We start from the raw sequence: 27,876 nt of genomic DNA, 5'->3' as shown, positions 1-27,876 counted from the left end.
TTTTAGCACTAACTGGCATTCTGGTTTCTAGTTCATTGCTTAGCTCACTAAATTGGCATTAAAACTGCCAAGATAAACAAATAAATAAGCCTATACTCTTTTTTACATGAAAATGATACATGTACTGCTGTCTTTGCCAATTTTTTCCATATCAATAAATTCAAATCATTATTTTAAAAAACAGGCCAAGATAGACCCTTGGATCATCCAGGTGTATTCAAGGATAGCCATTTTCTCCCAGATCAAGACACATTCTCAGAGAGCCAGTGTTTCAGACAAAATTGAAAGAGCAGACACAGGTAGATGCAAGCAAAAAGAATTTTTTGGTTACCAGCCATTAACATGATTACATAGTACAAAGGTGTGTCTGATTTTTAAAAAAACACAGGATGTTCTGATCGGTGAGACACAGGTGATTTCCTGGTTTGATGCTGCAGTCCCAAAAGAGTGGGTCATATCTCTGCTGTATCCTCTTCTAGAACTCCAAGCAATCTTCATTTCTCTGGTTGTACATATTGACAGTAGGAAGCTCCATAGAGACAGTTTTACAGGAATGTTAGTGATAAGTAAACTAACATAGTTTTTGGATTTAAGACACTAAAATAACCAAAAGTTACCTCATTTCTCCAGAAATCTGTATTATTGTCTGGAATCTGTATCATTCTCTATGTAAGTTATTTATAGTAAGTAAACCCAGGGTCTTATTCACTGTAACTGGCTCAAAAAATAATTCTTGAATGAAATTTCAAAAAGATACCTCGAACTGGGAGACTCTCCTTGCTAATATTTTTGCTCTCAATTCCTCATTTCTACTCCAGTTTTGCCTATTTATTACCTGTTTTCAGTCTCTCTCATCTGAAAGTCCTTCATTTTCTTTTACCAAGTTTGTTTGTTTGTTTAATTTCCATGGGGTTTTAAGAAGTGATGAAGTGAAAGGATTTTTTTTTCATTAAAAAAATTTCTTTCCTGCCCCATGAAAGGAAAAATTTTAAACTAGTTGAGACATTTGGGAACTGAAAAGTTATACTTCAGTCTGTTTTGTCTACCTCTTCTCTTTCCTTGGATTCCCAATGAATTTCTTTGATGTGTGTAGATTGAATTTGTGTGATGGGAGAGTTTGAGCTACTCTTTGGAAGGAAAACAAGTGACCACAAAACCCTGCTAAGCTAGTTATTCTTCTCCCTAAGCAGGCAGGAGTTTCAAACCAGCTCTGTCAGTGTTGCTTAGCTCCTCATTGTTGATTTTTCTAGACCTATAGTATGGCAGGGGAAGTTTAGACAACTATCCCAACTCTTTTTTGACATTAAGGGATCAAACCAGAGAGAAGTGCTGGCAGTTTAGGAAACCGCGTGTGTCATCACAAGAAAAATAGATGGTTTTCATACTGTCCTGTCTTTTTGCTTGTATGGCTCAGCATGCAAGGGTGCCATTTTGGGAAATAACTTTATCTTTGGATGCCAATGGCAGAAACAACAATTCATCTCAAGTATATGTTGAAATTATAGAAATACTTAGCAGATTTAGCTTTCCCTAGAAATGTGTTGGTGCCTGGTATTAGATTATTTTTCAGAAGTTTTCTAGATGTCCAAATGTAGAAATGTGCAGTTTTCAAGCTTCTGTTTTATCTATTTCTCTGAACAATTCTGTGTCCTTATTTCTACATGCTTTTATTTTTATTTCTTTTTAATTTTTTTAATGTTTATTTATTTTTGAGAGCGAGACAGCACGAGCAGGGACAGGGCAGAGACAGAGGGAGGCACAGAATCCGAAGCAGGCTCCAGGCTGTGAGGTGTCAGCAGAGTCTGACGCTGGGTTTGACAAACCCACAAACCGTGAGATCATGACCTGAAGTCGGACACTAACCGACTGAGCCACCCAGGCGCCCCTCCATATGATTTTCATGTTATGTGCTTTCTCCTGATTCCAATGGGGGATCCCCCCTTCATATTCATTAATGTTTTATTTTCAAGGAGGTCTTGGAATTTCTCCATAAGTGACTAATATACCCTTTGGGGAGGGGAATCCTGATCTGTTGTCTACTTCCTCAGACACTTGCCAAAGGCTTTCATTTTTGTCAGAAACTTCCTGAAGAACTCCGAAAAGTTGCAGTCAGAACATAGATTGGAATAAACTGAAGGAAACCTAACTAACCCTTACTTGAATTGCAAGAATCGTATCTGGGGAATTGGGCCACAGAGAAGCAAGTACATTTAGGCCACTGCCAAACAGCCAGAAATTCCTTACAGGGGCCTATTGAATGCATAAAGTAAATGTCGAAAAACTAATGCCCCCATGACATTGATAACTCTTTCTCTGCAAAACTGGCTCAGCAAGGTGATTTGCAAGCTGCCTGCAGTGCCTCCTGGTGAAATCATGTTCATCTCTGCCTTCAAAGCTGATCACCTTCAGGTCAACTTGCAACTGGTTGTCAATTGCCTAAAACTCCTGGAAAAAAAGAAAAGTGAGTAAATACTCTAGACAGCACAGTAAGTGGCCTGTCATCACTGAGCACTACCTTCCCACACCCCATATATCTCCTAAGACATTACTTAGCAATTTTAGAATTCAAAGGAATGTTTCTGACTTGTGGAAATTATTATAGTGCTCAAATCATTTAAAAGTTTGGGGCACCTAGATGGCCCAGTTGGTTATGTGTCCTGACTCTTGGTTTTGGCTCAGGTCATGATCTCTCTCTCAAGCCCCACATCAGGCTCTGCGCTAATGGCACTGAACCTGCTTGAGATTCTCTCCTTCTCTCTCTGCCCCTCCCCCACTCATGCTCCCACTCTCTCTCTCAAAATAAATAAACTTTAAAAAAATCACTTAAGGGGTGCCTGGGTGGCTCAGTTGGTTAAGCGGCCAACTTCAGCTCAGGTCATGATCTCACTCTGAGTTAGAGCTCTATGTCGGGCTCTGTGCTGACAGCTCCGAGTCTGGAGCCTGCTTGGAATTCTGTGTCTCCCTCTCTCTCTGCCCCTCCCCTGCTCATGCTCTGTCTCTCTCTGTCTCAAAAATAAACACTTAAAAAAATTTAAATCATGTAAAAGTTTCCAAAGACTATTCTGTATCTTGATTGTATCAATATCAGTATTTTGGGGGGTGCCTGCATGGCTCAGTTGGTTAAGGGACCAACTTCAGTTCAGGTCATGATCTCACACTCTGTGGGTTCAAGCCCCACGTCAGGCTCTGTGCCGACCGCTCAGAGCCTGGAGCCTGCTTCAGATTCTGTGTCTCCCTATCTGCCCCTCCCCAGCTCGTGCTCTATCCCTCTCAATAAGAAATGAACATTAAAAAAAATTTTTTTTTAAATATCAGTATTTTGGTTGTGCAAAATGTTATCACCACCAGAAACGGAGTAAAAATTACTCTGGATCTCTCTGTATTGCTTCTTACAAACTGCATATGAATGTACAATTATCCCAAAATAAGAAGTATAATTTAAAAAGAAGTTTCCAAAGATTTAAAATGTAAAACAATGTCCAGATTACTGGACTTTTCTTCACCATAGCAGAGAACTTTATCTAGTCAAGCCTCTTCAAATGTGCAATAGCTATTAAGTCTGAGCTGCTGGACACATTTTTCTGGAAGGGCTTCCTTACCTTTTTTTAAACACACGGGAAGGGAAGGGAAGGGAAGGGGAGGGGAGGGGAGGGAGCTATTTCTTCTGTCAGGTGACGACTCAAGTAGAATTACACCCATGAGTGGAAGTAGTAGCTGACAAGTTTTGTCTTCTTTCTTTAAATTCAACTTATTTTCTGTTGCCTTTTGCTCTTTCCTCATTTCAGTGAGTCACATGAGCCATTAACCCCTCAATAAACTGAAAAACCAATGATCTCTGATTATGAGGGGGATTCAGGTAAAATAAGTATTGTGTGTGCATACAGTTTTCTGAGTGCTCCATAAATAGCACTACTTACTCGAATTACTATAATCTATTGGTGGAGAGGCAGCTGTTACTCAAACTTCCAGATAGATTTTTGGGCATTCATTAGATAACAGGGAGGGCCTAAGAAAAATGCACAAATGAAATTTAGGCAAACTCAATGGTACCCATCATTTTTACCATGAAAATGACGATGATTGATGGTGTACACAGAACTTGTGAATTTTATTTATTTTTTAAAATTTGGTTTTTTTTTAATTTTTAAATTTATTTATTTATTTTGAGGGAGAGAGAGAGAGAGAAAGAGGGAAAGAGAAACCCAAGCAGGTGCTGTATTGTCAGCCCAGAACCCAATGCGGGGCTCAGTCCCAGGAACCATCATATCATGACCTGAGCTGAAATCAAGAGTCACATACTTAGCTGGCTGAGCCACTCAGGCACCCCATGTAATTACACTTTCTTTTTAATTTTTATTTAATTTATTTTTAAAATTTACATTCAAGTTAGCATTTAGTGCAACAGTGATTTCAGGAGTAGATTCCTTAGTGCCCCTTACCCATTTAGCCCACCCCCCCTCCCACATCCGCTCTAGTAACCCTCTGTTTGTTCTCCATATTTAAGAGTCTCTTATGTTTTGTCCCCCTCCCCGTTATATTATTTTTGCTTCCCTTCCCTTATGTTCATCTGTTCTGTGTCTTAAAGTCCTCATATGATATTTGTCTTTCTCTAATTTTGCTTAGCATAATACCCTCTAGTTCCATCCATGTAGTTGCAAATGGCAAGATTTCATTATTTTTGATTATCTAGTAATACTCCATTGTATATGTATACCACATCTTCTTTATCCATTCATCCATCAACGGACATTTGGGCTGTTTCCATACTTTGGCTATCGTTGATAGCGCTGCTATAAACATTGGGGTGCATGTGCCCCTTCAAAACAGCATACCTGTATCCCTTGGATAAATACCTAGTAGTACAATTGCTGGGTCATAGGGTAGTTTTATTTTTAATTTTTTTGAGGAACCTCCATACTGTTTTCCAGAGTGGCTGCACCAGCTTGCATTCCCACCAGCAATGCAAAAGAGATCCTCTCCGCATCCTCACCAACATCTGTGGTTGCCTGAGTTGTTAACGTTAGCCATTCTGACAGGTGTGAGGTGGTATCTCGTGGTGGTTTTGATTTGTATTTCCCTGATAATGAGCGATGTTGAGCATTGTTTCATGTGTCGGTTGGCCATCTGGATGTCTTCTTTGGATAAGTGTCTATTCATGTCTTTTGCCCATTTCTTCACTGGATTATTTGTTTTAGGTGTTGAGTTTGGTAAGTTCTTTATAGATGTTGGATACTAACCCCGGCCATCTGGATGTTTTCTTTAGAGAAGTGTCTATTCATGTATTTTGCCCATTTATTCACTGGATTATTTGTTTTTTTAGGTGTTGAGTTTGGTAAGTTCTTTATAGATTTTGGATCTTTGTCTGATAAGTCGTTTGCAAATATCTTCTCCCATTCTGTTGGTTGCCTTTTAGTTTTGCTGATTGTTTCCTTTGCTGTGCAGAAGATTTTATTTTGATGAGGCCCCAATAGTTCATTTTTGCTTTTGTCTCCCTTGCCTCGGGAAACATGTTGAGTAAAAAGTTGCTATGGCCAAGGTCAAAGAGGTTTTTGCCTGCTTTCTCCTCAAGGATTTTGATGGCTTCCTGTCTTACATTTAGGTTTTTCATCCATTTTGAATTTATTTTTGTGTATGGTGTAAGAAAGTGGTCCAGGTTCACTTTTCTGCATGTCACTGTCAAGTTTTCCCAGCACTACTTGCTGAAGAGACTGTCTTTATTCCATTGAATATTGTTTCCTGCTTTGTCAAAGATTAGTTGGGCATATGTTTGTGGGTCCATTTCTGGGTTCTCTATTCTGTTCCATCTATCTGAGTGTCTGTTCTTGTGCCAGCACCATACTGTCTTGATGATTACAGCTTTGTAATACAGCTTGAAGTTTGTATTTTTAAAAATTTGTTCTTATGTTTATTTATTTTTGAGAAAGAGACAGAGCACAAGTGGAGGAGGGCCACAGAGAGACAGACACACAGAATCTGAAGCAGGATCCAGGCTCTGAGCTGTCAGCACAGAGCCCACTGTGGGGTTTGAACTCATGAACTGTAAGATCATGACCTGAGCCAAAGTCAGATGCTCAACCGACTGAGCCATCCAGGCGCCCTGAGCTTGTGAATTTTAAACTGCATGCTCACATGTCCTTTTATTAGATCCTGGCAATCCAGTGACACATATTATTATCCAGATAAATTATATCTTCTTTTAACAAATTTAATTTAAACTTGGGAGTGCCTGAGTGATTTGAGGTATATAAAGCAAATTAGCCCTCCTTAACTAAACTTACTCCTCTTTAAAGGGAGATAATGATCTTGGTTTTCTATCATTCCAGGGATCTATTTGTAACACAAACTATAACCTGGGCACACAATAAATGTTTCCTAATATTAGTAATGGTGTAACAACAGTTCAGTATTTATCTGAAACAAGTCCAATTCCACTATAATTTCTTTTCCCTGTGATGTCTAGAACAGAGAACATTTTCCTCCTTTGTACTCGGCTAAGCAACCTTTCAAGCACTGAGATTTGTGTTTATTTCAGATTTAAATGTAGTCTCATGTCAAGATTTGCTTGCAGAGAGTAACTCTGTCTTTTCGTGATTAGGAGGTGAGTATAACTCAGTGAACAGACAGGTTACATAATTTAGAGGCTCAGGTTTTCCTGACTTGTGAAAAGTCTGTTTCCCCAGGCTCAGTCATCAGTTGATAATACAAGGTGGTAAGACTTATCTCGGTGGATTGGCCTGGGACAGGCTACATTTGTTACGTCCCCAGCATTACTCTACTTGTTCATTTTATTGGCATAATATGGTGAGAAAGCATAGGCGCTTACAGTCTGAAGATTTGGCCATGTTCTAATTCAACCAGTTACTCTTAATCGTGTGACCATGGGCAAGCCATTTAACCTCTTAGAATCTCAATTTTCTCAACTGTAAAATGCAAATAACACCTCACACAGGTGTTATAGGATAAAATGAAACACCCACACCCACAAGTGATTGGGGGGTGGGGGGGAGAGAGACAGAGAGAGGGAGGAAGAATATTAAACAGGCTTCATGCCCAGTATGAAGCCTGACGTGGCACTTGATCTCACAACCTTGAGATCACAACCTGAGCCAAAGAGTCTGACGCTTAACCAACTGAGCCACCCAGGCACCCTTGAGAACAGTTTTTGTCTTAATATTTTATTTATTTTGGAGAGAAAGAGAGTCAGCAGGAGAGGGGCGGAGAGGGGGACAGAGGATCCCAAGCGGGCTGGGATCCTCTGTCAGTGCAGAGTCCAATGCATGGCTCAAACTCCCAAACCGTGAGATCATGACCTAAGCCAAAATCACGAGTCCGTTGCTTAACCGACTGAACCACCCAGGCGCCCCAAGAACAGTTTTCTAAATATAGAGCACTTCATGCATTCTTCTTTATTTTCTTATTTTTATTTTTTAAGCTTATTTATTTTATTTTATTATTTTAATTTATTTTTTTTTCAACGTTTATTTATTTTTGGGACAGAGAGAGACAGAGCATGAACAGGGGAGGGGCAGAGAGAGAGGGAGACACAGAATCGGAAACAGGCTCCAGGCTCCGAGCCATCAGCCCAGAGCCCGACGCGGGGCTCAAACTCACGGACCGCGAGATCGTGACCTGGCTGAAGTCAGACGCTTAACCGACTGCGCCACCCAGGCGCCCCTAAGCTTATTTATTTTGAGGGGGAGAAGGGGTAGAAAGAGGGGGAGCAAGAGAATCTCAAGCAGGCTTTGTGCTGTCAGTGTCAGGCTGCAGGGCTCCATCCCACAAACCGTGAGATCATGACCTGGGCCAAATCAACAGTCAGATGCTCAACTGGCTGAGCTACCCAGGATCCCCTATTCTTCTTTTTTAAATAATATTTTTATTACAAATATAAGAAATGTTCACTATGGGACATTTTAGAAAAGCAAGGCTAGCTGAAAGGATAAAACAAAGATCACCTGACAGAACACCCCCTAGAGCAATTCTTAACCTTCAACAGGTGTCAAAATTGGAGGGCTTGTTCAAACACAGATTTATGGGTTCACTTTCAGAGTTTCTGATTCAGTGGGCTCCAAGAATCTGCATTTCTAACAGAATCTCAGGTGATACTGGCGTTGCTGATCTGGGGATGACACTTTGAGAACCGTAGCCTAGTGCAAAACATTGATAACTTCATATGTGCACATATGGTATATATTTTTTATTGTTTTTATAAAAACAGTTTCACACTATCGTGTCACCTGCCTTTTTTATTCAATAAACTTCTCTTTGTACATGCACTTTTCTTTTTTTAATTTTCTTTTTTTTTAATTTTTTTCAATGTTTTATTTTTTGAAAGAGACAGAGCACGAGCAGGGGAGGGGTAGAGAGAGAGAGGGAGACACAGAAGCCAAAGCAGGCTCCAGGCTTTGAGCTGTCAGCACACAGCCTGACGCAGGGCTCAAACCCAAGAACCGGGACATCGCAATCTGAGCTGAAGCCGGAGGCTCAACTAACTGAGCCACCCAGAAGCCCCCATACATGCACTTTCCTATACGTGTGCTTTGTGCTGCAGCTGAGCAGGCCCAGAGAGCCAGGAAAGAGATTGCTGACTATCTGGCTAATGGGAAAGATGAACGAGCTCGGATCCAAGTGGAACATGTTATCTGAGAAGACTACCACAGAGGATCCATGGAGATCCTGGAGCTGTATTGTGACCTTTTGCTGGCTTGGTTCAGCTTGATCCAGGCCACAAAGTAAGACCTATTGAACTTGCACATTTTTCAGGCTCAAAGGAGTGAGAAGGCATCCCCGCACCTAGTGAGGGGGAGAGTACACTCTAACTTGCTGGTACTATGCCAAAGAACTTTGTCTCTAATTTTTATAGAAGAAGTAGTGCTGTTTGAAGAGAATATGGTAGTCCAAGGAGCCATGTTTAGAACCATATGGTTGTTGGGGAACCTAGCTGGCTCAGTGGGAACAGCATGCAACTCTTGAGCGTGGGGTCTTAAGTTTGTTAGGTGTAGAGATGCCTTAAATAATTAAAGTTGTTCTTAAAAAAGAACCATATAGTTATCTTTTTTCCCCTTGAGTTTGTAGAGGAGTGGTGAAATACAGACAAAAAAAGAACCCATAATCACCAAATCTAGAGATAAGAATTTTGGTACATTTCTTTCAGTACATATATGTATTTCTTTATTTATCTATGTGTGTATAAACACATACACACACAGTGTGGGTATATATATATATATATAGTTATATATACCTATGTGTATATACTGTAATTGTATATATTGGTATATATTGTAATTTCACTTAAAAATTATTTAACATTAGCAGTGTCTGGGTGGCTCAGTCGGTTGAGCATCTGACTCTTGATTTTGGCTCAGATCATCATCTTGGAGTTTGTGGAATTGAGCCCCATGTCAGGCTCCATGCTGACGGTGATGAGCCTGCTTGGGATTCTCTCTCTCTCCCTCTCTCCCTGCCCCTCCCCTATTTGTGCCATCTTTGTCTCTCTCAAAATAAATCAACTTAAAAAAAAGAATTATTTGATAATATATTTCGAACATTGTCCATGGACTATCTTTGAAGTAGGGAAAAGATGGAAACATAAAGCTCTGTGTTGCATAACTTTGTGTTCCTCTTAGGGAACTGGATTCTGGTCTGACCTAATCTGTATCTACACTAATCTGGGCAACTCCTCACCTCCAGTCAGAGGTGCCTGAGTTGAAGATAGTAAGTTTGATAAGTTTTCACTGCCTGTGCCACAACTGTAGGTGAGAGTATCACTCTTGCTACTTGTTTAGAATTGTAGGATTACTTAGAGGAATCCTTTTTTCTCTTAAAGGACAACCATAGAAATATTTTCTGCTGTTAGTGTGTAAGTGAAAAAATACTTAAAAAAAATGGCAGTGGTAGAGGGGCACCTGGGTAGCTCAGCTGGTTAAGTGTCCGACTTTAGCTAAGGTCATGATCTCACAGTTCGTGGGTTCAAGCCCCACGTCAGGGTCTGTGCTGACAGCTCAGAGCCTGGAGTCTGCTTCAGATTCTGTGTCTTCCTCTCTCTCTGACCCTCCCCTGCTCACATTCTGTCTCTCAAAAATAAATGAACATTAAAAAAAATTTTTTTAAATGGCAATGGTAGAAAAAAATAATAAACCTTACCTAAAAAAATAAAGCAAAATTTGACAGTGGATTTCTTTCGTGTGGAGACAGGAGTCATAATTTATAAGGTATTTAGAATTAGAAGTTTTAAGTTTCACATTTATCAGATACTTAAGAACAAAACACTTGTTCTGTTGCTATTGCTGTTGTTTTGGTGCTAATAGAATGTAATTCCAATGAGATAAGATGAAAGTGATTTTTGCTCTTTTCGTGGTTCTTCATCTTCAAATTTGCCATAACTTGATGGATTTCACCTTTATTTTTTTCTTGGCGATGGTTTGCTTCAGGTATCTAATCAGCTGTGTGCAAAGTACAGCCAAGAATATGCTCAACTGTGTCGAACCAATGAGATCGGAACTGTCACCTCTCAGGTAGACACATTTCCAGAGACACACATTTTTCTAAGCCAAGAAATACAGGAAAAGCAAATATAAACAAACTCAGAATGCATAATTTTGTGCAGACTGAAAGATGTTTAGAAATAAGTCTTGGGGCACCTGGGAGGCTTAGTCACTTAAGCGTCCAACTCTTGGTTTCAGCTCAGGTGATGATCTCACAGTTTCCTGGGGTTGAGCCCTGTGTCAGGCTCTGAGCTGGCAGCGCAGAGCCTGTCCGGGATTCTTTCTCTCTCTCTCTCTCTCTCTCTCTCTCTCTCTCTCTCTCTCTCTCTCTCTTCTCTGCCCCTCCCCCACTTGCACTGTCTCTGTGTCTCTAAAAAATAAACATTAAAACTTTTAAAAATATTTATTTATTTTTGAGAGAGAGAGACAGAGAGGGAGAGAGAACAAGCAGGGGAGGGTCAGAGAGAGAGGGGAAAAAGAGAATCCCACACTGACAGCGTGGAGCCTAATGTGGGGCTCAAACCCACGAACCATGAGATCATAACCCAAGCTGAAACCAAAAGTCAGACACTTAACCAACTGAGCCACCCAAACACGTTGGAGGCAGAATAACCTGTTTAAACATTTTGGACTAGGGAACTCAGATCTTTATAAAAAAGCTAGTGTCAAGCAATCTGAGATTATTTCTTTACGAAGAAAGCATACATTTTCCTAAATGTAACTGGCCTAGTAATATGAAAGAAGTTTATAAATTTAGAAGCTTCAACTTTTGAACATCTTACATCATGACCACACAGTATAATTCAGGACTGACATTCAGCTGAGACACAGAGATCTAGCCGCAGTGTTGTTTCAGGCTGGTGGTGTTTCAGAGTTGTTTCAGGGTGTCCATTCTGACTGGATGGTGCCTTGCTGTACTGGTTGCTGAGTATGTTGAATATCGCCTTTGACATAATTCAAATACTTCCAAAATCAGAACTTTCAATTTAAAGTATTTTTTCTTAGGTTTATTTTCTTCCTCTTATTTTCAAAGATTGAGATTCTTTCTCCCCAGGATCAGGCTGTCTTTATGATATAAGCAGGGCACCTCCTAAATTAAAAAAAAAAAGTTTTTAATTGTACTTTTACAGAACAGATACTAGAAAAATAAAGGACAGTGATTTAGAGGTGAAAGACCACCTCAACTCTTTTTGTTTCTGAGTTTGTGGATATGTGTGTGACCAAATTCTGTTATGCTCTTTATCTTGCAGCTAATGTGTAAAATTAAATGTGACTACTCTACCCCAGGTTGTAGTAGAATAGTACCTGACAGAAATTGCTAAGAACTATAATGTGCCATATAAATCCACGGCAACCATTACAGTGAATACTTTCAAGAACAAAGAATGGACTTAAAGCTGAGATTTTTATTGTGCACCAGAAGATCTGTTTTCTACTTAGGAATGTGGCTTCCAGAGTAGCTCTGCCAGGATTGTAAAGCAGGTGCATTTGCACCTTTTCTCCACCCACATACTTTTCCTAACAGAGCTTGACTTCTGCTATCACATGACCCTTATAAGTTGGTAACAATAGGGTAGAAAACAAGGATGAAGATACCTTAAGTATTATACTTACAAGTGTGTTAAAAACAAACACCCATGGCACAAAAACAGACACACAGACCAATGGAATAGAATAGAAACCCCAGAACTAGACCCACAAACGTATGGCCAACTCATCTTTGACAAAGCAGGAAAAAACATCCAATGGAAAAAAGACAGTCTCTTTAACAAATGATGCTGGGAGAACTGGACAGCAACATGCAGAAGATTGAAATTAGACCACTTTCTCACACCATTCACAAAAATAAACTCAAAATGGATAAAGGACCTGAATGTGAGACAGGAAACCATCAAAACCCTAGAGGAGAAAGCAGGAAAAGACCTCTCTGACCTCAGCCATAGCAATTTCCTACTCGACACATCCCCAAAGGCAAGGGAATTAAAAGCAAAAGTGAATTACTGGGACCTTATGAAGATAAAAAGCTTCTGCACAGCAAAGGAAACAACCAACAAAACTAAAAGGCAACCAACGGAACGGGAAAAGATATTTGCAAGTGACATATCGGACAAAGGGCTAGCATCCAAAATCTATAAAGAGCTCACCAAACTCCACACCCGAAAAACAAATAACCCAGTGAAGAAATGGGCAGAAAACATGAATAGACACTTCTCTAAAGAAGACATCCGGATGGCCAACAGGCACATGAAAAGATGCTCAACGTCGCTCCTCATCAGGGAAATACAAATCAAAACCACACTCAGATATCACCTCACGCCAGTCAGAGTGGCCAAAATGAACAAATCAGGAGACTATAGATGCTGGAGAGGATGTGAAGAAACAGTAACCCTCTTGCACTGTTGGTGGGAATGCAAATTGGTGCAGCCGCTCTGGAAAACAGTGTGGAGGTTCCTCAAAAAATTAAAAATAGACCTACCCTATGACCCAGCAATAGCACTGCTAGGAATTTACCCAAGGGATACAGGAGTACTGATGCATAGGGGCACTTGGACCCCAATGTTTACAGCAGCACTCTCAACAATAGCCAAATTACGGAAAGAGCCTAAATGTCCATCAACTGATGAATGGATAAAGAAATTGTGGTTTATATACACAATGGAGTACTACGTGGCAATGAGAAAGAATGAAATATGGCCCTTTGTAGCAACGTGGATGGAACTGGAGAGTGTGATGCTAAGTGAAATAAGCCATACAGAGAAAGACAGATACCATATGTTTTCACTCTTATGTGGATCCTGAGAAACTTAACAGAAACCCATGGGAGAGGGGAAGGAAAAAAAAAAAAAGAGGTTATAGTGGGAGAGAGCCAAAGCATAAGAGACTCTTAAAACCTGAGAACAAACTGAGGGTTGATGGGGGGTGGGAAGGCGGGGAGGGTGGGTGATGAGTATTGAGGAGGGCACCTTTTGGGATGAGCACTGGGTGTTGTATGGAAACCAATTTGACAATAAATTTCATATATTGGGAAAAAAAAACACCCAAACACATGTGCGCACGCACACACACACACGGAAGTGTGTAAAGCTTTTTTACTTCTTAAGATCTCAATTTTATAGTGTAGTATAAGGCACTATATTTTGGTGTTAAGAGTATGAGTTCAGTAGTGAAATGACCCATATTCAGATCCTAGATTCACCATTTATTAACCATGAGACCTCAGGCAAGTGACTCACCCTTTCAAAGACTCAGTTCTCTGGACTTTAAGAAGGGGGATAATAAGAGTTAATAGTTATCACCAAATCTCATAATTTGTTGAGATGATTAAACATGCTAATATGAATAAAGAAGTTAAATGCAATGCCTGGCACTTAGCCAATGTAATCAAGTTTTGCTTTCTATCACCATCATCATCATCATCATCATCATCATCATCATCGTCATCATCACTCAAGGTAGTCTAAGCTTCTAAAAGGTGGTCATGGAGGGTTTTAGGACAAGAGGGATTTCCCCTAATGCCTTTGAATTGCTGAAGAGGCATGTAACAAGTTGGGTAGTGTTAAGGGGCACACTTTTCTGAGGTTTTGCTGATTGTTTCCTGCTAGGACTCTTATACTCCTTTTTTTCCCCTCTTCCAAAGAGTTACATGGTTTGTTGAAAAAGGACATATTGTACAAACTTAGACAATACAGAAAAGAACTTTGAAGAAGTAAAAGCCACATGAAATACCACTAGAGATGTGCCCAAGGGCTCAGTCTCTAGACTTTTCCCTTTCTTCTCTATTCTTTAGGTGATTTCATCCTACGTCATGGTTTTCAATCCCATGTTTATGGTGAAGACTTCCATATCTCCATCACTAGCTAAGAGCTCTAGGTTGATACGAACTCCAGACTGATAAATCCATCCACTTTCTTGACATCTTCACGTGGATGTTTCAGAGGCATCTCAAACTTAACATGTCGAAAAGTGCTCTCATCCCTTTCATGGACCTACTCCTTCTTACAGTTCATGGCAATTCTATGCTAGGGCAAAATCTTGATATCTTCCTTGACTCTACCCCTTCTCTCAACCCCTACCTAGCCCCCAACCAATTTTCAGCAAATCTTGGTCACTCTACCTTCTAAATATATCCAGAATTCTGCCACTTCTCACCACCTCCATTGACGGTACTTTGATCTAACCTAATCTCTTGCCTGAATGACGGCAATACCCTCTTAACTGGTTTTCCTGCTTCTACTCCTCTTCCCCATTAATTGATCCAATATAACAGAGATCTGGTTAATACCTAAGTCAGATCACGTTACTCCTCTTCTTTTAAACCCTTACAATGTCTTTTTAATTCACTTACGAGTAACAGGCAGCAACTTTCCTGTGATGAAGGAGGAAATGCACTCTCACCTCTTCTGTCTGGCCTCATTGTCTCTACTCTTCCCCTTATTTACTCTGCCTCAGACACACTGGCCTCTTTGTGCTTCTTCAAGCACACATGCTGGTTCCCACCTCAGAACCTTTGTACTTCCAGTACTCTGTGTTCTTTAGCTATCTTCCCCGTCCTTCCCTCACTTCCTTCAGGTCTGTACTTGTGTGTTCTCTGTGAGTCACTTCTCAGCTATTGTCTCCAAAATGTCAACCTCTTCCCTCTTCTCTGCTTTATGTTTTTTCTCTATTGCTCTTAACTCTAACATACTATATAGTTCACTTAGTGATTTTGTTTATTATCTATTTCTTCCACTGGAATATCAGTTGTATGAGGACAGGGACTTTTATCTGTTTTGTCCACTGTAGCATCCCTAGCACTGTCAATAGATTTTTGTCAAAAGAATGAATAAATTCAGAGTTTACCACTGCTCAAGTTTGATAAATGTTCTTGTAGACCTACCTGTGCATGTTTATGTGCGGTTCCTAATCATTGATGTACTACAATGTCTGACCGCATAGGCACTCAAAATATAGTCTTTGAAAGAGAGAGAAAGAAGTTGGTATGGGTCAGAAGCTTGATTGCTTTATCTGTCATCAACTTAACTTACATTAAAGTATGAACTTCATGAGGGCAGGAACCATGTCTCCTTGCTCACCATTTCCTCCCCTGTGCTTCTAAGAATGTTTGGCATCTAGTAGGTACGTGATAAACAAATGTGTGATAAGTTGAGAACACAATGTGACTCTTACCCTCTTGCCTTAGGTGGAAGCCCTGGCAGACCTGGTCAGTATTGGATTTACTGAGGATGTTAAGAAAGGTGCTGTTGACAGAGCAGGTGGAACTTTAGCAGGAACTGGTGATCCACTTGAGGCATCACCAATATCTGCACTGGGACCCTTTCCTGTGAGACCCCCAGCCTCTTGTTTTTTACCCCTTCCTCCTGAAAGACAGGTCAGTACAGAGAGGGAAACTGATTCTGGGATGGGACTACCAGTAGTGTTAAAATATATTTCTACATGGGCCTTTTGAATGGTAGAAAAATCTTAGTGATGTTTTTTAAGGCTAGGGGGCATATTTGCAGTCATTTAGCTGACATTTGATTTTTTTTTTTTTAATGTTTATTTACTTTTGAGAGAGAGAGAGAGACCGAGCATGAGCAGGGGAGGGGCAGAGAGAGAGAGTGAGACACAGAATCTGAAGCTGGCTCCAGGCTCTGAGCTGTGAGCACACAGCCCAATGTAGGGCTCAAACTCACGAATTATGAGATCATGACCTCAGTCAAAGTCGGACGCTTAAGAGGTTTAAGAGACTGAGCCACGCAGGCTCCCCAATTGATGTGTTTTTATGCTGAACTCATAGGAAAATAGGCCTGTAGTCTTTTATCAATCTCTTGACAATACCACAATATGGACTGCAAGGAACATTTTTATGAGCTGGACAAATTTGAAAGTCTTTCATGTACAATGATTCAGACACATATTTCAATATTTAATTTATATGTAGGGGAAACAGTTGTCTTCTCTTATTGAAAATAGTATAAAGATCTCAAAACTTGGTAGACATAAATCTAGAGAAGTCAAATAAGTAAAAGCTAAAGAGCCATAGACATTAATTCTCTGTACTCTGTTCCTTCAGTATGAATAAAGAGAAATGGTCTTATTCTTTTAAACTTGCAAGATATTTCTGACCCCATGAAACTCTTTTTTAAATTTTTAATGTTTATTTATTTTTGAGAGAGAGAGAGAGGGAAAGAGAGAGAGAGTACAAGTGGGGGAGGGGCAGAGAGAGAGAGAAAGAGAGAGAGTCCAAAGCAGGCTCCAGGTTCTGAGCTGTCAGCGCAGACTCTGAAGCGGGGCTCGAACCCACGAGCTGTGAGATCATGACCTGAGCTGAAGTTGGACACTCAATCAACTGAGCCACCCAGGTGTCCCTATGAAACTCTTTTTTTAAGATTTTATGTTTCAGACATAATTTAACTCTGATTTTCTTTGTTGAAATTATTTATCTGAATGACACCTTGTGAATTGCTCAGCTTCCAGTCTTGGAATGCAAGTCCTCTGATTTAAAATAAGAAAGAATTGAGGTGCCTGGGTGGCTCACTCAGTTAAGCATCTCACTCTTGATTTTAGCTCAGGTCATGATCCCAAGGTTTGTGGGATTGAGACGCATGTTGGGCTCCACATTGACAGCACAAAGCCTACTTGGGATTCTTTTTCTCCCTATCTTTCTCTGTCCCACCCCTGCTCGTGCGCATGTACTCTTAAATAAATAAACTTAAAAAAAAAAAAAAAGAAAGAAACAGACTCTTAAATATAGAGAAAAAAACTGATGGTTACCAGAGGGGAGGGAGGTGTGGTATGGGTTAAATAGGTGATGGAGGTTAAGGAGTACACTTGTCGTGATGAGTATCTGGTGATATACGGACTTGATGAATCCCTACATTGTACACCTGAAACTAATATATCACTGTATATTAACTGGAATTAAAATAAAAACTTAAAAAAAGAAAACAAAGAAAACTTTATTATGGAAACTTTAAACATATTGAAAATTAGAGGTAATAATACAATGAACTTCCATATACCCATCACTTGGTTTTAAAGTTATCAGTTTCTGCTTCTCTTCTTTTCTCTCTTCCTGACACTTTTATTTGGGGGTGGAGAAGGAATTTATCTTTTATTTTTATTTTTTAAAAGTTTATTTATTTATTTTTAGAGAGACAAAGAGAGCACAAGTGGAGAAGGGGCAGAGAGAGAGAGAGAGACAGAGAATCCCAAGCAGGCTCCGCACTGATAGCACGGAGCCCTGGAGCCCCTGACTAAGGGCTAAGGGCTTGAACTCACAAAACCATGAGATCATGACCTGAGCTGAAACCAAGAGTCAGACGCTTAACCAATTGTGCCACCCAGGCACCCCTGTGGGGAAGGAGGAATTTAGAGCAAATCTCAGACATCATATAATTTCACCTGTAAATATTTCTGTAAATATCTCTAACACATACCTTTTGTTTTTATAATATAAAAAAATGCCATGCCATTATGATGCTCAGTACAATGAAAAATAATTTCTTACTATAATATAATACTCAATCCACATTAGATTTTGCTAATTGCTAGGGTGCCTGAGCGGCTCAGTCGGTTAAATGTCCAACTTTGGCTCAGGTCATAATCTCACGTTCTTGAGTTCAGGCCCCACATCGGGCTCTCTGCTGTCAGCACAGGGCCTGCTTCCAATCCTCTGTCCTCCCTCTCTCTCTGCCCCTCCCCCACTGGTTGTCTCTCTAAATAAATAAACTTTGAAAAATTTTGCTGATTATCTCAAAAATGCATTTTATAGTTATTTTATTGAAATCAGGACCAAAGATCTACACATTGTATTTGGTTGATATATCTCCTAAACCTTCTCATCTCTAACAGTTCCTTCTTCCTGCCTGTTGTTTTCTCCTTGCCATTTCTTGGAGAAAGAGTCCTCAGACTTTATTAAACTGAATCATCTTTCACAAGTAGCATCTCCAGACTTTAAGATTTCCTGTTTCTTGTATGTGACCACAGGTGACAAAAGCAGCAAAACTCATAGTTGCTCCTAAGGCTAATTTCCAGAAGGCATAAATAGAAACTTCACCTTCACAAGAAGGAAGCTGGACTGTGATAAGTTAATTTTATGAAATATTTATTGAAGGCTTACTGTGAACAAAATATGTGTTTGGCGCTCAGACCAATCACAACCCAGCGGTATTTTTTCTTTCAGAATGACTCCTATAAGAAGAGTGATTTGTGTCCTTCACTGTTTCCTAGTAAGTATAGGGAATGCTGGTAGAAGCTGGAACTGCTTACTACTCACTGAAGATTTTTCAATTCTTCAAAAATTTTTTTTACATTTTATTTATTTTTGATAGAGAGAGACAGAGCACAAGTGGGGAACGGACAGAGAGAGATGGAGACACAGAATTTGAAGCAGGCTCCAGGCTCTGAGCTGTCAGCACAGAGCCCGACGCGGGGCTCGAACTCATGAACCGCAAGATCATGACCTGAGCCACAGGTGGACGCTTAACCAACTGAGCCACCCAGGCACCCCAAGATTTTTCAATTCTTATAAGACTATTCCTCCATAGGTGACAGAAGGTTATTAGTGACTTACCAGGAGTACAGTGGGTTCCTTTATAGTAGCTAACAGTTTTCAAAGTGGATATAGATCTCAGATCTTTAACACAGAAAAAATTTTAAAACAACCATCACAGTAATCATGGCACATAGTTTGAAAAACTGTGCCTTTTTTAGAAGTCCAGATTGCTTTTGAAGCAAGGGCCAACAAAATGTCACCACTACCACCATTTGCATGACGGGGGAGTTGTCTAGTTTTCCAGCCAGATTATATGCTGCCCTCTCAAAAGTAATAATAGTCTACCGCCTTTGAGGCTGGGATTTCTTTCTGGAAGGCTGTATTATTGTGACTTTTAATTATATTTATTGAAATGAACAGGTACAGGATTCAACCTCCCAACTTCTCCAAAGCCAGAATCAAGATCCAAGATGGGTTTTGATAACTTTATGCCTCCTGATTTGCCTGATGAAAAACCTCAAGCAAGCCTATCCATTGACCCTTGTGGTTCTGAGGAAGTTGATTTTGAAGATCTTAACCGGAGACTTGAAATCCTCAAGAAAACCACAAAATTCCTTGGTCTTGGATTAATTAATTGCCTGGGAATCAGGGCTCTTCAGCACAAATGTTAATGTGGCTACTTGTGTGTGAGTCTGAAGTGTTCTCATTTACAACCTCTTCCATCCCTTAAAGTCTCTGGTTCTCTGTCTGTAATAATGTATATGTGTGTCCATGCATACACATATAATTATTCCTGTCTCTGAAACTTCTATAATTCTTAGATGAAGATTCCTGACCTAAATAATTTTATTAATTATAGTCAATAAACTCTTGTTTTCTCTTGGATCCTTACTTCTCTCATAATGATCACTTTTTCCAGGGAGACGGAATGGTGTGTATTTAAATCCTACCCACTTACTAGCTATAAGACTTTTGGTAAATGGTACCTTCTGTCAGATGTGCATGGAAGTGCAAAGAAACTAGAGGAATATGTGTCTTTTTAAAAATGAGTATTTTAGGAGCACCTGGGTGGGTCAGTTGGTTAAATGTCCTATTCTTTTTTTTTTTTTTTAAGTTTATTTATTTTGAGAGAGAGGGAGACAAAGCACAAGTGGGGGAAGGGCAAAGAGAGAGGGGGAGAGAGAGACTCCCACACAGGCTCCATGCAATCAGCACAGAGCCCAACACAGGGATTGAACCCATGAATCACGAGATCATGACCTAAGCCAAAATCCAGAGTCTCAATCAACTGAGCTGCACAGGAGCCCATGAGTATTTTACTCTTGATCTCAGCTCAGGTCTTGATCTCAGGGTCATGGGTTCAAGCCCTATTTTGGACTCCATGCTGGGCATGAAGCCTACTTAAAAAAAAAAAAAAAAGAGTATTTTAAAGAATGGGGTGCCTGGATGGCTCAGTTGGTTAAGTGTTCAACTTCGGCTCAGGTCATGATGTTGTGGTTCATGAGTTTGAGCCCCACATTGGGTTCTGTGCTGACAGCTCAGAGCCTGAAGCCTGTTTTGCATTCTGTGTCTCCCTCTCTCTCTGCCCCTCCCCTGCTTGCTCTTTCTCAAAAATAAATAAACATTAAAAAATAAAATAAAAAAAGTATTTTAAAGAAAGAATGCAACACAGAGTGAAGAAAAGGCATTGTTAGGAAATCAGTGGAATCCTGTATGTCTGAGTTCTGCCACTTACTAGCTGTGAGCCTCCTTTTTCTCCTCTATAAAATGGGGACAATAATGAAAATTAAAAGAATTTATGTAAAGCCCTTTAGCACTTATTAGGTGCTCAATAAATATTAGTTTCCTTTTCAGTTTCTATTTGCTGAGTTCTAGTGGACTAAATATTAGTGATTCTATGGGATAAAGGAGAGGGTGAGAAAACAAGATGGTCAGATTATTGTTTCTTGTACAACTGGCATTTTGTTTGGTTTTCTTTTTAATAACCTTTATGTTTTAGAGCAGTTTTTGGTTCACAGCAAAATGCCAAATTAATTTTAATTACTTTTTAACTATGTGTGTGTGTGTGTGTGTGTGTGGGTGTGTGTTCGTATATTTATTTTTGAGAGAGAGAGAGCACAAGCACGGAGGGACACAGAGAGAGGAGACACAGAACCCGAAGCGGGCTCTAGGCTCTGAGCTGTCAGCACACAGCTCGATGTGGGGCTCGAACTCATGAACTATGAGATCATGACCTGAGCTGAAGAAGGACTGACTGAGCCACCCAGGTGCCCCAAGGCTAACTTTAAAGCAAACTGCAGAACTGCCTGATTTTAGAGGAGTAAGGATGGGGCTAGGCACATAAAACAAAACCGTGTTTGTTCAAACAAAACCTTCCTTACCATGGAAACTTCTAGGCAAATGATGGTGCTTGTATAAAGGAAATAGAATTACTTGAGTAGGAAATGAGTCAGAAGCCCTGCTGACTTTCTGGGTGCTGCATCCTTCTCTGGTGGCCACAGTTTTGTCTTCCCTAGACTAGAGAATGGCACCACTTCCTCAAGTTGGGGTTTGAGTTGGTTGCAACCTCTTATCTGGTAAGAGTTTTTACTCTAAAAGTGCCAACATAATATAGAATGATTTACAAAACCAGGATGACATAAAACATCTCCATTGGCAAACTCTGGACTGCCTTTTTTTTTTCCTTTCAATTTGTATTTATTTATTTTGGGAGAGAGAGAGAGAAAAAGTGCAAGTGGGGAAGGGGCAGAGAGAGAGGACAGAATGAGAATCCCAAGCAGGCTCTGAGCTGCCAGCACAGAGCCCAACGTGGGGCTTGAACTCACAAACCCTAAGATCATGACCTGAGTCAAAGTCAGACGTTTAACCCACTGAGCCACCCAGGCACCCAGGACTGCCTCTTAAAAAAAAATTTTTTTTTAATATTTACTTTTGAGAGAGAGAGAGAGAGAGAGAGCAAGTATAAGTGGGGGATGGGCAGAGAGAGAGAGAGAGAGAGATAGAGAGGGAACACAGAATCCGAAGCAGGCTCCAGGCTCTGAGCGATCAGCATAGAGCCGGGTGAGGGGCTTGAACCCAAACCATTAGATCATGACCTGAGCTGAATTCGGACACCTAACCAACTGAACCACCCAGATACCCCAGGACTGCCTCTTTTAAATCTCTAAATCAAAGAAGGAGCTGGGCTGAACCTTGTATCGTATGCGTTTTGATCTTTAGTTTCAAGGGGCATATAGATTTCCTAATGGTCTTGGTACAAGGCCAAAGGGTGTATGGAGTTGGCTATTAGAATTTCAATTTTACATCACTTCTAGCTCTTTTGCCACAACTAAAAGATTAATTCCTAAACTTTTCTCAAGCCAGGATAAATTGTGATTAGGCACCATGCCTAAAAGAACTGTAAAAATGCTCTTTGTGAAAACATTACATAAACAGAGGGACTAATTTCTTTCTGACTCTCAGGCTTATTTATAGACTCAGGTGATTCAAACAAGTGGAGCCACCTCCTTGACACACGTCACTGTTTCCGACAGGGTTGGATCTCCTTCCCTCTCCTTTCTCAGCTGAGATCTCTGGCATGTGGAGAAGCACGAAGAATTCCTTGTGAAAGACGCTGACCACATTTCTGTAGGGAGAGTTTTCCCTATCTGCTGTAAAGGTCTTATGGCTTCAGCTGCTGATACTGTCATTTAAGAACCCCACTGCAACTAAGCCTCCAAAAGAGGGTTCTCTCTGATACCACGATTCCAGTTGATATGCCATGTCTTCCAAAAGACTTCTTTCTCAGCTCTGGCGCCCAGTGACCTCTCATTTTTCTGCTTCTTTTGGAACTATCATTTATCTCCTGAGTGGTAATATTGATATTTCTATGTATTGGAGGATTTTTAAAAAATCTAGTTTTCTTTAATGAGATAAAGAGGGTAGGGCAGTCTCTATTGAAATGACAATAACAAGGGTGCCTGGGTGGCTCTGTCAGTTAAGCTTCTGACTTCAGCTCAGGTCATGATCTCATGGTCTGTGAGTTCAAGCCACAAGTCAGGCTCTGTGGTGACAGCTTAGAGCCTGGAGCCTGCTTCGGATTCTTTGTCTCCCTCTCTCTCTCTGCTGCTCCCCTGATCATGTTCTGTCTCTGACTCTCTCTCTGGAAAATAAATAAACATGAAAAAAAAATGAAATGTCTATAACAGATTCTGTGCACCCAGGACAGTGTGGTGTAGTACACTCAGGCAATATATTTATTAAATGATTATTATATAGGCTAAAAGATATATAGTTACCCCTCACTTTTCAAAAGTTCACATTAGGCCACTTCGATTTTATGAATGACCTACATTAGTACCCGTTTTGGCAAATCAAAGGAAATTTGAAAAAAACGTTCACTTCTACCAAAAAAAAAAAAAAAAAAAAAAAGGGGGCGCGTGGGTGGCTCAGTCAGTTAAGTGTCCGACTTCAGCTCAGGTCATGATCTTACAGTTTGTCAGTTTGAGCCCCGCGTTGGGCTCTGTGCTGACAGCTCAGAGCCTGGAGTCTGCTTCAGATTCTATATCTCCCTCTCTCTCTGCCCCTCCCCAGCTTGTATGCTGTCTCTTCGTCTCTTTGTCTCTCTCTCTCAAAAAATAAATAAACACTAAAAAAAAAAAAAAAAAAAATAAGGGGCACCTGGGTGGCTCAGTCAGTTAAGCGTCCGACTTCGGCTCGGGTCATGATCTCACAGTTCGTGGGTTTGAGCCCCATATTAGGATCTGTGCTAATAGCACAGAGCCTGGAGCCTGCTTCGGATTCTGTGTCTCCGTCTCTCTCTGACCCTCCTCCATTTGTGCTCTGTCTTTATCAAAAATTAAATGAACATTTAAAAAAATTTTTAAAATTAAACACACGCACACAAACACACACAAAAGTAAAAAGTGAAAACGGCATTCAGCACTTGTTCTGCAGTAAGCTTTTACAGAGGCAGTATGCACACAGAGCAGTGATAGTGGCCAAGTTTCTTACCTGGAAACTATGCTAAAAGTAAGATAATATTTATCCTAAAGACATCTCCTATTTATTGAGCCCTTACCACGTGCCTGCCACTGTTCTAAGTACTTTAAGTGTATCGGCTCATTTGATTATTATACCAGCCTTAAGGTGCCAATGCTACTACTCTCATTAACTCCATTTTATAGACAGGTACACTGAGGTTCAGAAATCCTCAGAGATGTTTACTAATTTTCTACAGGTCATACAATAAAGGAAGAGCAGCATTTAAAAATTTTTTAAGAAGTTGATTTATTTTGAGAGAGAGAGAGCACACTCGAGCAGAGGAGGGGCAGAGAGAGATGGAGGGAGAGAGAGAGAATCTCAAGTAGGCTCTGAGCTATCAGCACAGAGCCTGATGCAGGGCTCGATTTCAGGCACGAGAAGACCACGACTTGAGCCAAAATCAAGTTGGACATTCAACTGACTAAGCCACCCAGGCACCCAAGGAAGAGCAGCATTTTAAACCCAGGCAGTCTAGCACCAGAAACCAACACTTTTAACTACTATGCTATAATGCCCGCATGGTTTACAAGCTCATGACAGGTGAGGAGCAAATGAATAACTGTATATAAAAACACTTTTGTAAATTGTAAGACACAATGCACTACTGTTACTTGGTAGTGGACAATCAAGAAATGGTTGAGATGAATTGTATGGTGGCATAAAAACTGTTTTATACTTATGTTCGCAAAATCCTTCATACTTTTCAAAGTGTTTTCACACATTTGATCCCTCTGGAAATTAAGCCACTGTAAATCCATTTTGGAATAAGTCTAGTCATAAAGAAAGCATTCATAATACTTATATATTAAATAATGTATGTTAATATTTATAAAGTATTTATTCTCAAATACTTCAGGGCCAGCTGAAGTAACAGGCCCAGAGATGTTAAATACCCTGATTACAGCACAAAGTTAGTAACCCAGCCAGGACTGCCATCCGAATGTCTGACTCCTGGCTGATGCATCTTTAGTTTTGTTTTTTGTTGTTGTTATTATTTGTTAAATTGGAGCATATGAGTTTTTCAATAATAAACAAAACTATAAAAATAATGATCTTTTCTCCCAGCCATTCTCTCTTCCTAAAAGTTTAGTTAATTTTTGGGATGTTGCCGTTTTAAAAACAAAAATCTCCTGGGGTGCTTGGCTGGTTCAGTCGGAAGACGAGCATGTAACTCTTGATCTCAGGGTCATGAGTTTGAGCCCCACACTGAGTGTAGAGATTACCAAAACTATAAATAAATGTTAAAATAAAGAAATAAAAACAAAGATCTCCTTTAACATTTGGATCTATAAAACTGCATTATTTTGTAAAAACTTTTTTTTTCAAAATGTAAGTCTTTTTTTCCCAAAATGTACATTATGCTCATTGCAAAAACAAAACATCATAATATACAAATCCTATATAATCCCACCATCCAAAAATAACCATTTTCGCATTTTAGTTTTATCCTTCAACTTTTTTCTATGTATATATACGCTTTTTTTGCAATATTATTATAAAACCATTTTGTAATGTTCAAAAACACCTGTCATACCATGATAATAAAGATAGAGCTATAGCTTCATTTTTATTAGCAGCATAGTACTCCATTTTATTCACGTGCTGTAACCTACCTGAAACTAGAGATTATGCTTGATTAGATGGGGAGTAAGTCTTCCCAAACTTTTTTCAAAAATTTTTTAACACTTATTCATTTTTGAAAGGCAGAGACAGAGCGTGAATGGGGGAGGGGCAGAAAAAGAGGGAGACACAGAAGCAGGCTCCAGGCTCCGAGCTGTCAGCACAGAGCCCGACGTGGAGCTCGAACTCAGGGAATGCAAGATCATGACCTGAGCCGAAGTTGGCCGCTTAACTGACTGAGCCACCCAGGCGCCCCAGTCTTCTTAACCTTTAAATGCTAACCACGGAAACCAAAACTCTTAGGATAATGATGTCCACACTATATATTAAGTCAATTGCTTTTATTGAATTAAATTTTTTTTAAAATGTTTATTTATTTTTGAGACAGAGACAGAATGTGAGTGGGTTAGGGGCAGAGAGAGACAGAGACACAGAATCCGAGGCAGGCTCCAGGCTCTGATCTGTCAGCACAGAGCCCGATGCAGGGCTCAAACTCAAACTGTGAAATCATGACCTGAGCCGAAGTCGGACGCTTAACCAACTGAGCCACCCAGGCGCCCCTATTTTTTAGTTTCATTGGAGGAGGAGTTTGGTAATTATAAAGGTAATAAAAGTAAAAAAGAAACATGGAGGGGGTTTACATCTCATAATGTCTGCTGTATTCTCTTTAATGCTCTGCCATTTGGCATGGTACTAAAAAAGTTCCTTCCTCTTTCTTAAGAATAGTTTAATTTTTCTTTTGTGGTTTGCAGTGGTATAAACACTTAAATTCAACCTCTAAACAAATATTTGTGATGTTGCAAACAAAATACTTTAATTGCTTTGTGACCTGCAAATTCCTTACTTTTGAGGGAGTCCAAAACTGTTCTTTAGCATGTGTTCATGCCTAGCTATACTTCAGAGGAATATGCCTTGCAACATCATTATGTTCTAGTTTTATGCTACTACCTACAAGCTGTGTGATCCAAGGTTGCACTGCACAGTAGTGCATTGAGGGGGAGATGAGGCAACTGAATTCCATGAGGTTTCTGCTCCCCAGACCATTTGGGTTGATTCCACCCTGAGTGTGGGAGTCAGTGTGTGTGTGTGTGTATACTCTTTTCTAATTCAGGAAGTGGCACCATATAGCTGAATCAGAGTGGGGGAGGGGGGAGGGAGGGTTTCTATATTAATAGTTTCTCTGAGCCTCAGTCTCCTTATTTGTAAAACTAAGTTACTTATCCTTGACTAATCTGATTTAGGAGGTTGGTAGGAGGGTCACACTGGGTCACACATAGGAAGATGCTTTTATAAACAATGTGATATCAATGTTTAATAATAGTAAATGATAATTACTTTATCACGCCCCCTGGCCTTTGTCACTTGTTAAGCCCGAATAGTTCAAGAGCAAAATTGTGCTCCTGAATTCAATTTTTGTAAAATGTTTTGAAATCTCTGCATGAAAGTGGCTGTCTGAGGAAAAAAGAGCAACCTCCTATGACAGGTTCTAAACTTAAGATTTGGTTAGTTCAGTTCTGTTTGGCATCCCGCCAGGTGCTGTGCTTTATTAACTTTCAGGACTTCTTTGCCGCCAATCTACGTGAAGGATTTTAGTTTAGGTGGGTCACTTTTCCTTTAAATGAGCCAAAATATCACGGCTCTTTTCACCGTTCACGTGGAAAATATTTGTGTTAGGTGTTCATAATTATTTATCAAGCCAGGTAATGTCTGGGTAGACGGTCTTTGGCTCAGGTTATTGGTTATGGAGACATAGCCCACTCTTTAAAGAGTTTTAGCGTTCACTAGTACAAATCCTTTGTTTTTACATACGAGGAAACTGAGGCCCTGAGAGTTTAAATGATTATCCAAAGCAGGACGTTGAGCGGTTGTCCTGCGTTTGAAATATATTCTTCTGTATCATCCTCTAACTCTAAAAAACACCTTGCAAAGATACTATAAAACTGTAGACTCCAAGACCGCTTGGAGCATGTTCCTGAAGTTAGCCTAGAGAAAGCTAAAGTTTCAAACACGACTGGAAACAGCTCGAGATTTTTCTGTATTAATTCCCAGCCCCCACCTGCCTCGCCTCACCCACGTCTTTCTATACCTTGATAGCTCGGCTCTCTTCAGGTGGCCCCGCGGCTTCCTGGTAGCTCAGCTTCCTCCTCCCCCGCAAGCGGAACCAAAGTTCGTAGGCTTCCAGGGTCAGCCGGCTCTTTCTCTCCCAGACTCTTCGCAGCGGTGACTCGGCAGCAGCGTCTCGCGTCATCAGTGACCGCCCAGTACTTTGCT

General features: G+C 40.2%; 1 long non-coding RNA gene across 1 annotated transcript; it reads right to left on the bottom strand.

Moving 5' to 3' along the window:
* Positions 1 to 304: 304 nt before the first annotated feature.
* Positions 305 to 27,830, bottom strand: LOC128313274 (uncharacterized). Its single transcript, XR_008293749.1, has 3 exons — positions 27,692 to 27,830; positions 11,270 to 11,577; positions 305 to 2,445 (listed from the first exon to the last, which is right to left on the bottom strand). It is a non-coding gene; the product is annotated as an uncharacterized LOC128313274 (long non-coding RNA).
* Positions 27,831 to 27,876: the final 46 nt, after the last annotated feature.

Source organism: Acinonyx jubatus, chromosome E2 (assembly GCF_027475565.1).
Source record: "Acinonyx jubatus isolate Ajub_Pintada_27869175 chromosome E2, VMU_Ajub_asm_v1.0, whole genome shotgun sequence".
Lineage (NCBI taxonomy): Eukaryota > Metazoa > Chordata > Mammalia > Carnivora > Felidae > Acinonyx > Acinonyx jubatus.
The sequence above is the reverse complement of the archived record's forward strand: the minus strand, read 5'-3'. Positions and strand labels throughout refer to the sequence as shown.